General features: G+C 45.0%; 1 protein-coding gene across 3 annotated transcripts in view; it reads right to left on the bottom strand.

Moving 5' to 3' along the window:
- LOC129019438 (zinc finger protein 813) overlaps window positions 1-13,133 on the bottom strand; it is a 40,527-nt gene extending 27,394 nt beyond the window's left edge. The window contains exon 1 of one of the 3 annotated variants that reach the window (XM_063658346.1): window positions 13,017-13,133. The gene's annotated coding sequence lies outside the window, so the exon portion shown is untranslated. The remainder of the gene's footprint in view (window positions 1-13,016) is intronic. The other 2 variants (XM_054461954.2, XM_063658345.1) reach the window with 2 other exon arrangements.
- Between the last annotated feature and the right edge of the window lie 4,040 nt (window positions 13,134-17,173).

Consider the following 17,173-nt stretch of genomic DNA (forward strand, 5'->3'; position numbering starts at 1 on the left):
AAAACTTAATATCGTTAAATGCTTATATAACCCAACATGATTTAGATTTAACACAATACCCACACGAATCCCTATCAATTTTTGTTAAAGAAACAAAAACAGGCTGGGAAAAGTGGCTAACCTCTGTTGGCCAGGCTGGTTTAAAACTTCTGACATCAAGTGATCTACCCACCTTGGGCTTCCAAAGTGCTGGGATTACAGGCATGAGCCACCATGGCCAGCTACTCTAAGCTATTTCTGACAGGACAGTGAAATGAGTGACACAGGAAAAGGGGCATCTAATCACCAACATCACCAAAGGCTGACAAATCTTATTAAACAAAAGAAGTTCAGAATCTGTACTATAAAGCTTGCATTACTTGAAGCCATCTAATAGCATTAACTTGTTTTAAAAACCTGGAGGCAAATTAACATTACTTCTCAAATAAGGACACCAGGCCCACAGTGTTTATGTACTTCACCCCAATTTGCATGTACGGTAAGTGAGGGACAAGACTTGATCCTAGGCCTGAAGGATCCCATGACATGTTCTTAAGCACAATAGTCTGCCCAGGCAGTACAGGAAATGGCCAGTCACAGAAAATACAAGAACAGTAACAAATATATCAAAGGTGACACAAGGGCTGAGCTGTGCTGCTGACAGTGGTGCTAAAGCCATCCCTCATGGATCATGAGCTAAGTCATCATGCCCTGCACATGTTGATTTAGGCAGCCTCCTATAATTTTGTCCAGTGGATGAATAAGGTCTTCACTTACTCAGGGAGAGTAGTGTTGGAGAGGAGGGGCTCACGGGGAAAATGGGGTGTTCACTATTACAAATCAATAGGCTGGAAAGCAACAGTATTTGCATCCAGATAAATGTACCCTGTGAGGCAAGGTCGGGAAAGGAGGGCAAGGGTGGAGGCAGGAAGTAATGGGCATGTGGGAGGGATCTTTGTGCATGCACATCTGTGGGAATATAATTCCACTAGGATAGACCAAATCTTGAGCTTGGATGAAAGTGGAACTAATTGAGCAAATGGTAAAATATTGACCCATGGTTAACTCTGCAAACTACAATATGGGCAAGGGAAAAGAATGAATGAGATTCAGGCCAGTTGCAGTGGCTCACGCTTGTAATCCCACCACTTTGGGAGGCTGATGCAGGCAGATCATGAGGTCAGGAGTTCAGGACCAGCCTGACCAACATGGTGAAACCCTGTCTCTACTAACAATACAAAAATTAGCCAGGCGTGGTGGTGCATGCCTGTAATCCCAGCTACTCAAGAGGCTAAGGCAGGAGAATTGCATGAACCCTGGAGGTGGAGGTTGCAGTGAGCTGAGATGTGGCCACTTCACTCCAGCATGGGTGACAGAGTGAGACTCTGTCTCAAAAAACAAAACAAAACAAAAAGAAAAGAAAACAGACCCAGACAGAGATTGTTGCCTATGTATGTGATTGGTCAAATTAGTGAAGAAAACAATAATGCGCTAACTAAAATTTTTGCATATGAAAATTAGAGGGTAAGGCCAGGCTCAATGGCTCATGCCTGTTATCCCAGCACTTCGGGAGGCTGAGGCAGGTAGATCACAAGATCAAGAGTTCAAGACCAGACTGGTCAAAATGGTGAAACCCCATCTTACTAAAAATACAAAAATTAGCCAGTCATGATGGCAGATGCCTATAATCCCAGGTACTTGGGAGGCTGAGGCAGGAGAATCGCTTGAACCCAGGGGACAGAGGTTGCAGCAAGCTGAGATTGTGCCATTGTACTCCAGCCTGGGCAACAGAGCGAGACTTCATCTCAAAAAAAAAAAGAAAAAAGAAGAAAAAAACTTGAGGGTAAATCTTGTTTCTTATGTAAAAACAAGGGTGTCTCTTTTCCTGGTTCCTATATTATCTGATGTCATATCCCTGGACTTTTAAACACAGTCTCTGGAATAAATGAGACATGAAAAGTGAAGGTGACAGACTAGCAAATGCCAGGCCCTCATATCCTCATGGAGACACCAACTCAACAAAAATGTTTCATCAAAAATATCTTTGTAGACCGGGCATGGCTCAGGCCTGTAATCCCAGTACTTTGGGAGACCAAGGTGGGTGGATCACCTAAGGTCAAGAGTTCGAGACCAGCCTGGCCAACATAATGAAACCCTGTCTCTACTAAAAATACAAAAATTAAGCCAGGTGTGGTGGTACATGCCTGTAATTCCAGCTACTCAGGAGGCTGAGGCAGGAGAATCACTTGAACCCAGGAGGCAGAGGTTGCAGTGAGCTGAGATCACACAACTGCCTCCACCCTGGGTGACAGAGCAAGACTCCATCTCAAAAAAAAAAAAAAGAAATGAACACTAAAATATGGGGATTTCATTCAACCTCACAAGCTCCCTTAATAAGATTGATGAAAACCATATCTGTTACAGGGTTGATTCTACAACAAATTGAAAAAATGTTTTCTTGTTAAAAATGAACAGTGACACATATCGGTATGAAAAATGTGTAATGAACAACAGTTCAGTCAAGAGCCTCATATAAGACCATGAGCCCAAATGATATCCTCAGTAGGAGGAATTTTAACACCACTGACTGCTGCTTAGAGAAGATGATCATTAGTTTATGGGATGAACATTGCCACAGTGCCAGTGAGAGAAACTTCTATGATGCTCCTCAAAAACCAGAATGGCTGAGGCATGGTGGCTCATGCCTGTAATCCCAGCACTCTGGGAAGCCAAGGTGGGTGGATCACCTGAGGTCAGGAGTTCAAGACCAGCTTGGGCACCAAGGTGAAACTCCGATTCTACTAAAAATACAAAAACTGGCCAGGTGTGGTGGAGCATGCTTATAATCCCTGTTACAAGGGAGGCTGAGGCAGGAGAATTGCTTGAACCCAGAAGGTGGAGGTTGCAATGAGCACAGATTGCACCACTGCACTCCAGCATGGGTGACAGAGGGAGACTCTATCTCAAAAAAAAAAAAAGAAAGCATGACAGCTGGAAACACTTGTCAGTCAGTGTGATGCTTTCTATCTCACATCCTGGTCCACGGTGACAATTCTGCTCAGGGTTTCCAGGGCGTCTCTGCCTAGAGCAGGATGATGTTCAATCATAATAGTCAAAGTGTTCTTCATAAATTTTCTATTTTTATGCAAACTCACTCCATAGGGGAGTGCCTAACAAGATATTCATGACTGACAGGAGGGTCATCACTGCAGAAAACAATGACATGTACGTCAAAAGCATGTATGGGGGCTGGGTGCATTGGCTCACACCTGTAAGCCCAGCACTTTGAGAGGCTGAGGCGGGTGGATCACCTGAGGTTGGGAGTTTGAGACGAGACTGACCAACATGGAGAAGTCCTGTCACTGCTAAAAATACAAAATTAGCCAGACGTGGTGGCACATGCTGGTAATCCCAGCTACTTGGGAGGCTGAGGCAGGAGAATTGCTTGAACCTTGGAGACAGAGGTTGTGGTAAGAAGAGATCACACCACTGCACTCCACCCTGGACAACAAGAGGGAAACTGTCTCAAAAACAAATAAACAAGAAAGCAGGCATGGGGCAAAATCACAAAAGAGAATACATAACCAGGAAGAGCCAAGATAGACAAGAGCAGATTTCTCATGTCTGCAGGGACATTTTCATCACCCACAGACTCTAGGTACCTGTAGTTCTCCCACATCACTTCCCTGTATAAAGCCCTGTGCGCAGGGTTCAGGCATTTCCACTCCTCCAAAGAGAATTCTATATTGACATCCCTGAAAGTAAAATGTCCGTAAAATGAAACACACATTTCCACAAAACATTATGGAGGAGTCAGTTATCACCTTCACACAAAATGAGAAAAGAGAAAATAAGTACTAATTTGATCAAAGACTGTGTTCTGACAAACCCACATTAAGGTATTTTTGAATATTTTTTCTCCACAGTGGTGTTTTATTGTACTTTTCCATGAAATATTTTAAGATCCCTTAAGTCACTGTGGAAGTCTCAGTTTTATGGACAATGTAAAAAATATACAAATAAAAAGGAAACACAGGGCCTAGCGTGGTGGCTCATGCCTGAAATCCCAACACTTTGAGAAGCCAAGCCGGGCAGATAATTTGAGGTCAAGAGTTGGAAACCAGCCTGGCCAACATGGTAAAACCCCTTCTCTACTAAAAATATAAAAAGTAGCCAGGCATGGTGGCAGGCACCTGTAATCCCAGCTACACAGGAAGCTGAGGTAGGAGAATCACAAGCCCAGGAGATGGAGGCTGCAGTGAGTTGAGATCACACCACTGCACTCCAGCCTGGGTGACAGAGTGAGACTGTCTCAAAAAAAAAAAAAAAAAAGCAAACAAACACAGAATTTTCTCTACAGATAGTATGTTCAACATAACAGGTGATATTCATTACCTACATGAGCTGAAATACAAGTGGTGTCTAAGAGAGGACAAAGTCCAATAGATTTGATAGAAAAGAGAGTAAAGTCCAAAACTAAAAACTGTTATGATCACAGCAATAGCCATGACTAACATTTTTGAATGCTTCCCATGTGCCATACACTGTTCTAAGTGCTTCCCATGTCTTAAGCCATAAAATAACATACTATCCCATGAAGAAATGTCCATACTTGGAGACAACTGCATCACACACACTCTAGGAAACTTGCCACAAATCAAATATCTAAAAATGTCAACACAAGCACCTGAATCCAGATGTCTGGGATTCAGATTTGAATCTAACCACCTATGTAACAGATACTGCTTCAAAACTAAACTGACACAGGTTTATCTAGTGGAGAGAACATGAAATAGGTTCAAGGGTAAGAACATGGAGCATCCTACAAGGTCATTGAATGGACACACACAGGCATGAATATAATACTGTACAATCCTTCTTACTATTTTTCCTTTTAAGACAGAGTCTCACTCTGTCAACCAGGCTGAAGTGCAGTGGCACAATCTCAGCTCACTGCAACCTCGTTTGCCCAGGTCTAAGCAATTCTCCTGCCTCAGCCTCCCAAGTAGCTGGGATTACAGGCACCTGCCACCACACCCAGCTAATTTTTGTAGAGACGAGGTTTCACCATCTTGGCTAGGCTGGTCTTGAATTCCCAACCTCGTGATTCACCCTCTTCAGCCTCCCAAAGTGCTGGGATTACAGGCATGAGCCACCGTGCCTGGCCTGTTTTACTATTAACCCATTATTGTGATAGTTGACAACAATGAAAAATACTTAAAATTATTACAATTATTATAAAAAATAAAAGTTATTACAAATGATGTGTTTTCTATGTAACCATGGACTTATCCATCCATGTATTCTCCCAAGATGGGAGGATCCCTTGAGGCCAGGAGATCCAGGCTATAGTGAGCTATGATTGCCCCACTGCACTTCACCCTGGACAGAATAAAAATACAATATAAAAAATAATTCCGGAAGTGGTGACTCATGCCTGTAATCCCAACAGTTTGGGAGGCTGAGGTGGGCAGATCACAAGGTCAGGAGTTCGAGACCAGCCTGGCCAACATGGTGAAACCCCATCTTTGCTAAAAACACAAAAATTACCCAGGCATGGTGGTGCATGCTTGTAGTCCCAGCTACTCAGGAGGCTGAGGCAGAATTGCTTGAACCCGGGAGTCAGAGACTGCACTGAGCTGAGATTGCACCACTGCTCTCCAGCCTAGGCAACAAAGCAAGACTCCATCTCAAAAAACAAGAAAAAGAAAAAGAAAAGACTTAGCTATGTGTGGTGACACATGCGTATCCTTCTAGCTCTTTGGGAGGCTAAAGTGGGGATCACTTGAGCCCAGGAGTTCAAGGCCGCTGTAAACTAGAATTGTGCCATTGTACTCCAGACCTGGGCCACAGAGTGACACCTTCTCTCTCTCTCTCCATCTCTCTTTTCTAGATGGAGTCTCACTCTGTTGCCTAGGCTGGAGTGCAGTGGCACCACCTCAGATTACTGCAACCTCCACCTTCCAGGTTCAAGTGATTCTCCTGCCTCAGCCTTTTGAGTAGCTGAGATTATAGGCATGTGCCACCACACCCAGCTAATTTTTGTATTTTTAGTAGAGATGAGGTTTCACCATGTTGGCCAGGCTGCTCTCAAACTCCCGACTTCAAGTGATCCACCAGCCTTGGCCTCCCAAAGTGCTGGGATTACAGGGGTGAGCCACCACACCCAGCCCCACATTTACATTATGGCATCTTGACTTGACCCTTGGCTCCTCAGCTGCCCTGTGACTGTGTGTGTGTGTGAGTGTGTGTGTGTGTCTGTGTGTATGGGTGTGTGTGCACATGCTCATATGTTGTGACAGGCAAGGAAAAGCCAGTACAGAGTCATCACCACTGGCCTGGCAGGAGGAGGTGGCCCTTGGGCTGCAGTTCACTGTGCTGTTTGCACTCTGATCCTTGGAAGAATCTTTCCTGAAGTCATGGAGCCTCTAGCTCCTCTGAACAGAACTAGTTGTGTAGGAGTGTGTCCTTCATGCCCCTCAGGTCCCTGACCTTCTCCCCACCCTGCCTCTAAACACATCACCTGCCAGTGGCAAAGCCCCTGCCCATAATGACCAAACTGGGTCCTGGTGATGTGCAGAGCATGGAAGACCTGGGAGCTGGAGTGAGGCAGTAACACAGATGACAAAAATGGGGATGCCTCAGGACTGGCTGAAGACCCAGGATCTGGTCTGTAGGGCTTTTCTGACCTTAGTGAGGCCTTCTCCTCTTATTTTGACTAAAACAAATTGACACAGGAAGTTTAGATCAATTAGAGTTGAAATTTCCAGAAGAAATGTGGTACCATCCTCACACTTGCCCCAGCCCCTCAGTCTTCCCTGAGGATACCTCAGCATCTAAACTGCAACCCCAGAGTAGGTGCTGCTGTTGTCCTGTGGCCAAGATGGTAATTGTGTATCCTTCAAGTAAGGGAGACACAACACACAAAGTAATCCATGCAGAAGGGTGTTTCTGGGCGGGCACAGTGACTCCCATCTGTAATCCCAGTACACCGGGAGACTAAGGCAGATGGATCACCTGAGGTCATGAGTTTGAGATTAGCCAAACATGGTGAAACCCTGTCTCTACTAAAAATACAAAAAGTGAGCTGGGTGCAGTGGCTCATGCCTGTAATCCTAGCACTCTGGGAGGCCGAGGCTGGTGGATCACTTGAGGTCAAGAGTTTGAGACCAGCCTGGCCAATATCGTAAAACCACATCTCTACTAAAAACATAAAAAGTAGCCTGACTTGGTGGGCATCTGAAATCCCAGCTACTCGGGAGGCTGAGGCAGGAGAATTGCTTGAACTCTGTTGGTGGAGGTTGTAGTGAGTCAAGATCACACCACTACACTCCAGCCTGGGTGACAGAGTGAGACTCAAAAATAAAATAAAATATAATAAAATAAAAATAAAAATAAAAATACAAAAATTAACCAGGTGTGGTGGCACACACCTGTAATCCCAGCTACTTGGGAGGCTGAGGCACAAGAATTGCTTGAAGCTAGGAGACAGACTGCAGTGAGCCAAGATCACGAGAGTGCACTCATAGTTGGGACAATAGAGTGAGACTCTGTCTTAAAAAAAAAAAAAAGAAAGAAAAAGCGCTTCTGATATGATTGATGCAGAGATAATAAAACCTGAGTAACGTGATAGAGACTGATGGGCAGAGGGAACTTCAGATGGGGGTGGGAGGGCATGGGAGACAGCTCTGAGCCTAGAACTGAAGGAGAAGAAAGGGACAATGCAGTGATCATTTAGGGACATAGGGTAAGAGCAGGGACAATGACCAGAGACAGAAAAGGTTTTGGTATTTGGGAAAAAAAAAATGTGACTGGGGCAGAGGGATTCATGAGATGAGGGCAAGCTCCCAGGAGGAGGCTGGACACAGGGCTGTGGAGCCACAGTGAGGAGTGGGGCTTTTGTCCTGGGGAACACGGGAAGCTGGTAGAGGGTTCCCTGCCAGGGATTGACATGACCTGCTTTAGATTTTGCTGTGATATCCTCATACAGAGAAAGGCCCCGAAGTTGGTCTCTGTGTCTGAGTCTACAACTCTGTTTCTTACATTCTTATGTTTTTCTTCATTTTTGGGGTACTGCATCCCATTTAAAATTCTAGTTACAACTGTACACTCCCCTGTCCCAGAAGAAAAGCCACACCCAGACACACACTCTATTTTGCCAATCATTTCAGGGGCCAGGGTCACTCAGGTTGAGCTTTTCTGGTCTAGCCCCTCATCTCCAAGTTGCAGGGAGGCTCACTGGGCTCAGAGCAGGGACATTTTCACCAAGGTACCCTGAGAAGATCTGAGATGAGTGAGAAGGTGTGTCTGAATTCTTACATGGGGGCCTGGAAGGGCTAATGGGAAGGGTTGTTCTATATCACCCCTATCCTTGAAAATTACAGAAGCATCTTTCATATACCTGGGCTAAAGAAACTTCCTTTACAAGGTTCTGATGTCACTGATTCCTGACAGTTAATTCTTCCTTAAAAAAAAATCACAGTAACATTCATAAAATGCAGAAGTGTGAACACACAGTTATTGACCTTGAAAACAGGGAAAGAAGGTCAGCTGTAGAACTAAGACATAAGTGAATTGTTTCAATCAAGAATATATGGGTGGTCAGGCATGGTGGCTCACGCCTGTAATCCCAGCACATTGGGAGGTTGAGGTGGGTGGATCACCTGAGGTCAGGAGCTCGAAACCAGCCTGGCAAACATGGTGAAACCTCGTCTCTACTAAAAATACAAAAAATGAGCCAGGCATGGTGGCAGGCAACTGTAATCCCAGCTACTCAGGAGGCTGAAGCAGGAGAATCGCTTGAACCCCAGAGGCAAATGTTTCTGCAAGCTGAGATGGTACCATTGCACTTCCAGCCTGGGGAACAAGAGTGTAACTGTCAAAAAAAAAAAAAAATACAGGAGTGCTTCTGGAACAGCATTCCATGCCAATCCAACCCATCTTTCAACATTTATCCAAATGCATCAGAGGGCCTTGAGGGAAACATGCACTTAATAGCTCTCAGCTCAAGATTTTAACAAATGATATAAGGAAAGAAAACTGAAAAATAGACTAACTGGTTAAACTACATTTTGATGTTAAGGTAAAAGGTCATTGACATCTTTACCAGGTACACACTGAAACAATCAAACTTCTGTATGAGGTAACAAAGGTTTCCAATAAATAATAAAACTAGAAAGCATGCAGACTTCGATCTGAACTGGATGCAACTAATTTCAAACCAAAACTATTTTTAAATTGTTTTAAAAAAAAATCTAACAAACTCTGAGGTCAACGGGAACATAACTGGAACATATACATGTACAGAAAGGAATGATGTGAGCTGGTTATAGGATGCCACAAAGGCATCTTTCAGAAGTGATTATGTATTTAAAAAGATACTCTTAAAACTAAGATTTTTCTCAAACTCCAACTGCAAAAAAATTACATATATATAATGAATAAATGAGAAACCAGAAAGAAAAAAAAAAAAGAAATCTATTACACAACAAGAACAAAAGCACTTTTGATATCCCTTTTATTTATTTTTTTGTTTGTTTGTTTTTCTGAGATGGAGACTCGCTCTGCCACCCAGGCTGCAGTGCAGCAACATGATTTCAGCTCACTGCAACCTCTACCTCCCAGGTTCAAGTGATTCTGTACCTCATCCTCCTGGGCAGCTGGAACTATAGGTTCACGCCACCATGCCTGGCTAAGTTTTGTATTTTTCATAGAGACGGCGTTTCACCATGTTGGCCAGGCTGCTCTTGAACTCCTGACCTTAGGTGATTCTCTCACCTCGGTCTCCCAAAGTGCTGGGATTACAGGCATGAGATACCACACCTGGCTTTCATGTCCATTTTAGAAAGTACTATGGGCTGGGTGCAATCCCAGCACTTTGGGAGGCCAAGGTGAGCAGATCACCTGAGGTCAGGAGTTTGAGACCAGCCTCTCTAACATGGAGAAACCCTGTTTCTACCAAAAATACAAAATTGGCCCAGAGTGGTGGTGCAAGCCTGTAATCCCAGCTACTCAGGAGGCAAAGGCAGGAGAATTGCTTGAACCCGGGAAGCAGAGGTTTCAGTAAGCTGAGATTGCAACATTGCCCTCCAGCCTGAGCAAAAAGAGTAAAACTCCATCTCAAAAAAAAAAAAAAGTACTATGTAGGCCAGGTGCAGTGCCTCAACTCTGTAATCCCAGTACTTTGGGAGGTCAAAGCAGGAGGATCCTTTGAGCCCAGGATTTTGAGACCAGCCTGGGAATTTAAAACCCCATTTTTAAATTATATATATATATATATATATATAAAACTAGCCGGGTTTGGTGGCTCATGCCTGAGGTCCCAACTACTCAGGAGGCTGAGGTAGGGGGATCGCTTGACCCCAGGAAGCCAAGGCTGCAGTTAGAGATCACGCCACTGCACTCCAGCCTGAGTGATAGAGCCAGACCCTGTCTCAAAATATTAATTAATTAAATTAAAAGTATTGTGTAATAACAGACAGTGATTTTTGTCACACTTCACTGCCCCACGTCCTACCCCACCCTGGGAAAAGGGAAGAGAGTAACTTACAACTCAATAAGTCGCTGCCCTCTGGCTGAATAGGGATTCCAAGTGGAAGCTAACCTCTGATGCCAAGATTTACAGAATGTACATGTCTCATAGACAGGAATTTTAAAATTCTCAATCTCATCTTTATAATTTAATCGTTTTAAGTTATTAGATTATATACACAGAAGTCAACATGTCACAACTAATCATATCCAATAAACTCACCTACTCATCTGATCCCAAAGTCACCCCACCCCTTCTTTTCTTTGGAAACAGGGTCTCACTCTGTTGACCAGGCTGCAGTGCAGTGGCATGATCTTAGCTCACTGCAGCCTGGAACTCCCGAGCTCAAGTGATCCTCCTCCCTCAGCCTCCAGAGTAGCTGGGATTACAGGTGCATACCATCATACCCGATTAATTTTTTTTTTTTTTTTTGGCAGAGATAAGGGTCTCACTATGTTATGCAGGCTGGTCTAGAACCCCTGGACTCAAGCAATCCCCCTGCCTCAGTCTTCTAAAGTTCTGGGATTACAGGCATGAACCACTGCACCCAGCATCTCTTTCTTCATTACTTTGCTTCCTTCCCTGATTCTGTACATATCTCTCATTCTCCCCTTCTCTCTCTAGCTCTTGTTTTATTTTCCCCCGGGGTTCTGCTCCTCATTTTGTACCTCTCTCCTCTCCTGCTGTTTATCCCCTTCTTCCCTCTATTCCTTCTCTTCCACCTCTTCTGCTCCATCCTCACAACTTATTAACGTCTTGCTGCTCTTCTCCCCAATCTTTTGATCATCCTCTATCTCTATATGAGACAGAAATTTAAAAATAATAAGTACTGCATTTATTCACTCCAAGAAAAGTAAAAGCTAAGGCCCATAATGTGGCAAGGCAAGGGTTAAAAATAAAAAGAAAAGAACAAATTTTCCTCTGCCTATCAAGCTCACATCAAGGACGGTTACAGGATAACGTCCGAATAGCCAAGTCTAAATGAATGGGCTCCAGACACCCCCACCTTCCAGAGCAAGGTTGAAGGAAAAAAAAAAAAAGAGAGAGAGAAAGATTATTTTACTGTTACTCTTTTTCCAGGCTTCTGAAGCATTATTATGTTTTACAAATGTCTGTATTTATTCAGGTCTTGTTTTTCCTTTGATGCAGCTATAAGGCCACTGGCTATGCAAGGTCACAAGATATGTTATGCTATAGATTACACGACCTGTCACTGTATAATTAACTGCTTTTGTTTTGCTTTCGTAAGGCCACTTATAAAAACCCCGCTCTGTCTTTGTTCAATGCTCAGCTTTTTGGATATGAATCCACTGAGCCAGTGCGTACCTAAAATAAACAATTCTGTTTCTCTCATATTGGTCTCTCCATTCTTCAGTTTACCCGAACACAAATATTTCCACCTCTTCTCACATCTCAGTGCCTCCTCTGCTCTCCCTGTTACATTCTCTCTTCCCTATTATACCTTTATCGCCACTCTCTAGCACTCTAGATCCCCAGGTGTCCTCCCTGCTGTGGTTCTCCCTCTGTTCTCCTTGCCACCAGCATCACTCTGCTCTGTCTGCCCTGGCTCCAAATCCCTCCTCCTCTCCCTCACTCTGATGAGCCTCCCTCTTTGCTGCCCCTCTCCCTACCTTGCTGTCCTTCATCTCTCTGTACATCTAGCTTTTCTCTACATTTTCCCAGTTGCTTTTCTCCTCCTGCTTTCTTATCGTTTTGTTTTCACTTTTGCTGTCTCTTGGCAAATCTGTCACCCATCGTCTACTTTGCCATCTGTTATGGGCCTTTCTCATTCTTCTTTTCTCTGTCTCAGGTTTTCTACTGCTGTCCGTCTCCTGATCCCTTTGGCCCATACAATCACAGGAGGGTTTGAAGTAAGACACCTGCATCCTGGAGGAACGCATTTTCCAGGGGCTGGAACTGGGCAGGCAAGAACACCCCGTGTCACAGGACAGGCCCTGGGCACCTCCCCAACGCAGCCTCAGGAGAAGCGGTGACTGCGGAGGAGAGACCTGGGGAGCAGCAGGGCCTGGCACGAAGAGGGAGGTCGGGGGCGACGGCGCCTGAGGACAAGGGTGGGGTCTGCAGGATCCCAGGACAAGGCAGAGGGCACGGCCTCCCCGGGACAGGGCCCGCGGCGCTGCACTTCAGGGGCCGACAAAGGCAAGGCTGGGAGGTGCCCAGGGCGGGAATCCACTTTGCGGGTGAGGACGTTAAAAACCGCGGGGCGGGGGGAGTCTGAAAATGATTTTGAGAAAAGAAAAAAACAAAAAACTACGCGATAGGAAGTGTATACATTGCCCTATAACAGAAAGATTGGGGATGGGACCAACCTCAGGGAGACTTTAGACCCAAAAGGAAGCGACTTCCGGACTCTCACAGGGATGTCTCTATTTGCTCTGGGTGAAGATGGGAGAGAATTTCCAGATCTGTGGGGACCCTAGGTCCCAGGGACAGAAACGCTGAGGACCTGGGAAGTGCAGACTTAATATAAAACAGCGAAACTCACCGCCGCGGTGTGACCGTCACTCCACGCGATCCGCTTCCAGATTTGCGAGAATCTGCGCGCGCAGGACTGAAGCCAGGCCTCGGCGGGCCCCGCGAAGTGGTGGGCGGGGCCTGGGCTGGGTAGCGGCCGGGTGCGAAGCAGAGAGACTTTGCCGTTTAGAACCGGCAGAGGGCGGGGCCGTGTCGGGACATGTGTGTCTCACATCCTGGCTCCCAGCACCTCTGTTTTTCGGGTTTGGGAGGCGAGAGTGGCCAGGAAGTATGAGGCATGATTCAAAAGCCCTGGAATTTTCTGGAACGGGGATGCAAACTAGAATGTGAAATGCAAAGCCCTGCCTGGGCGAAACATACAATTTCATGCTGACGGCCCACAGAACAGAATAGAAATCCTCTCCCTTTCTAGTCTCCATTCACACTCACACGGGAGGGAGGGTCCTCCCTGTGCTCAGCTTCAGAGACTTCCCTAAAGCCACTGCCTGGGGTGCGGGACAGAGTGCTCAGGCCTGGGAGGAGTGAGGTCACCACCTGCTGCTTAAACACAGTAGGGGTGCAGGCGCGAAGGCAGGAGCCTGAGGTCCCAGCTACTCAGGAAGTAGGGGCAGGAAGATCGCTGAGCCCTGGGGTCCAGGCCAGCCTGGGCAACAAAATAACACTCCCTCCCTCAAGGCCACCTTCCCTGTCTACCTCTTTCTCCATCTCTCTCTCTTGCTTTTTAAACTTTTTTAAATAAAATTTTTGATGGTGTGACATAGGGATCCAACATTATTCTATTCCTTGTGGATATCCAGTTAGTTGTCCCAGCACATTTGTGGAAGAAATCTATTACTTTTTTTTCACGTTTTTCTTTGAGAGGGAGTCTCCCTCTGTTGCCCAGGCTGGCGTGAAGGGGCCTGATCTCTGCTCACTGCAACCTCCGCCTCCCAGAATGAAGTGATTCTCCTGCCTCAGCCTCTGGAGTATTACAGTATTACTGGTATTAGAGGCACGCGGGACCGTGCCCGGCTAATTTTTGTATTTTTGATAGAGACAGGCTTTCGCCATGTTGGCCAGGCTGGTCTCAAACTCCGAACTTCAAGTAATCTACCTGCCTCGGCCTCCCAAAGTGCTGGGATTACGGGCGTGGGCTACCTTGCATGGCCTAAGGAATACTCTTTACTATTTAAACGTTGAGAAAATATAATTGAAAACAAAAAAAAAATCTTCCCCCAAATGGGTAATTATCTCCACGACAACAGAGAAATAAATAAAAACCATTTTATTAATAAAGAACCTTAGACTCAAATGTGATAGGAAATAGAGGCAAACAGCTATGAGGCTGAAAGAGAGAAAGAAATGTCGCTGTTCTATACAACCCATTAAGTACACGTTTTCAAGATAAACACTAATCAGTCCTCAGGGAAGAGGATTTGACAACCCCTTGGGTCACACGTACTTCATCCTGGCTTTACTTGGTAATGGAGGTGACCATCTGTGTCAGCTAATTAGCTTCATCCCGAGGGAGGGGGAAAAACCCTAACCCATGTCTTTTTGACAAGTGTGAGTTTTACAACATGGCGACAGGTGCCCTCTCCGGTGAGGCTCCTACAATACGACAGACACTGATGTCAGAGGTAAATAATAAAATTTAGAATATATGATTAAGTGCAGAGTTTGTTTGAACACAAAGCTTGGAAATAGCCACCTGGAAACATCAACTTCAAATGAATGGGATCAGTGTTCTCAGGTGGAGACGTTAAGGTTTCACACACATAGGAAAAGACAGAGAAGCTTTAGCAGAATCACTACATTTTCCATTCAAGACCAGTGCATAGAGTGCAGCAACTTGACTGGTGATGGATTGATACACTTCAAGGAAGGTTACTTTATCACACCATAAGAAGGGACAATGATGCTGAAAGGTCTTAACTCTGGGGTTGCTTAGTCTTCCTAATTATTTACAGAATAACCTTTTTCTTTTTTAGTTGTTTGTTTGTTGTTGCTGTTGTTTTTTTCAGACAGCGTCTAGCTCTGTCACCCAGGCTGGAGTGTACTGGCACTATCTCGGCTCACTGCAACCTCCACCTCCTGGGTTCAAGCAGTTCTCCTGCCCCAGTCAGCTAGGTAGCTGTGACTACAGGCCAGTGCGACCACACCTGGCTAATTGTTTTCTATTTTTAGTAGAGACTGGGTTTCACCATGTTGAGCTTCTCTATTAATCTCTCCTGCACACTTCAGATCACATCCACACACACTTAAATTAACTTCAATTCAGAGATTATAAGCAAAAACCTAGAGAGGACACATCCACAGTTACTCACCAGGCTAAGGTGGGAGGATCGCTTGACCCTGGAGAGCAGAGGTTGAAGTGACCCAAGATCACACCACTGCCCTCCAGCCTGGGGGACACAGTGAGACCCCATTACCTGCATCCACCAAAAAGTTGGAAATGCATTGAAATAAGAGACAGCTTCAAGAAACTATAAAAGCAACGCAAGAAGAAAATTCAAAGGTCAACCAACATACGGAAATTATGAAGAACTACACAGAAACTCTTGGGCTAAAAATAGAGTAACTAAATGAAAAAACTCAATACATGGGTTCAAAATCAGAATTCATTATGTAAATTAAAAATTAGTGAAGGGGGGATGGGTGAGGTGGCTCACACCAGGACTTTGGGAGGCCAAGGTGGGTGGATCACTTGAGGTCAGGAGTTTGGAGACCAACCTGGCCAATGTGGTGAAACCTTGTCTCTACTAAAAATACAAAGATTAACAGGGTGTGGTGGTGGGCTCCTGTAGTCCCAGCTACTCTAGAGGCTGATACTGGAGAAGCACTTGAACATGGGAGGCAGAGGTTGCAGTGAGCCGAGATCACCCCACTGCCGTCCAGCCTGGGCGACAAAGCAGGACTGTCTCAAAAATAATAATAATAATAATAAAATAGGCCAGGCCTGGTGGATCATGCCTGTAATCCCACTACAAAAAAAAAAAAAAAAAAGACAAAACTGACACATGTGCCCATACAAGTTGTAGCATGGATTCAACCCTGATGCCATGTTCAGAAAGTAGTTCCCAGCACTAGGAGGATTTAAAACTCTTATAATAGGAGTTATAATAGTAATAGAAACCTGCTTACTGCTGCCTTGTTTGCTACCTGTACTTCTTCAAATGATAAAAAGCTTCATCGCTACTTTAGTTAACCAAAATGCTTCAGCACAAGTGTACTATATGAATCACTATCAATCTATTGCACAAAAAGAAATCAGTAGCAAAAATAAGAGTGAGAATTCCCACTAATAAAAAGTGAGAGTCTCAAAGAGGGGAAATGAGGGAAGAGAGAGACCCTCTTATATTGTTTTATACTCAGTACCTGTTTTAAGAAAAAAACAAGGAAGTAAAACCAAAGGCAGGCATCCTGCTGCCAGGCACCAGACCTAAAACCAGACCGGAAACCAGGCCTCAGCCTGCCTGGCCTAAACCTAGTAATTAAAATTCCACTCGTGACCTGGCAACTGATGTTATCTATAGATCCCAGACATTGTATGGAAGGACACTGTGAAACCTCCTGTTCTTTTCTGTTTCACTATGACCACCAGTGCATGCAGCCCCTGTAACATACCCCCTGCTTGCTCAAATCAATCACTACCCTTTCATGTGAAATCTTTACTGTTGTGAGCCCTTAAAAGGGACAGAAATTGTTCACTCAGCGAGCTCGGATTTTAAGACAGTAGCTTGCCAATGCTCCCAGCTGAATAAAGCCCTTCCTTCTACAACTCAGTGTTTGAGAAGTTTTGTCTGTGGCTCATCCTGCTACAACCTGAGGGCAGGAGTTCAAGACCAGCTGGGCCAAAATGGTGAAACCCCATCTCTACTAAAAATACAAAAAAACTATTTGGGGGTGGTGACACTGGACTATAATCCCAACTACTTGGGAGGCTAAAACAGGAGAATTGCCTGGGAGGCAGAGGTTGCAGTGATCAGAGATCAGGACACTGAACTCCAGCCTGGGCAACAGAGACTTTGTCTCAAAAAAAAAAAAAAAAAAAAGGCCAGAAGAGGTGGCTCACACCTGTAATCCCAGCACTTTAAAATGCCGAGGTGGACGGATCACGAGGTTATGAAATCCAGACCATCCTGACTAACAAGGTGAAATTCTGTCTCTACTGAAAATACCAAAAAA

Source organism: Pongo pygmaeus, chromosome 20 (genome assembly GCF_028885625.2).
Source record: "Pongo pygmaeus isolate AG05252 chromosome 20, NHGRI_mPonPyg2-v2.0_pri, whole genome shotgun sequence".
Classification (NCBI taxonomy): Eukaryota; Metazoa; Chordata; class Mammalia; order Primates; family Hominidae; genus Pongo; species Pongo pygmaeus.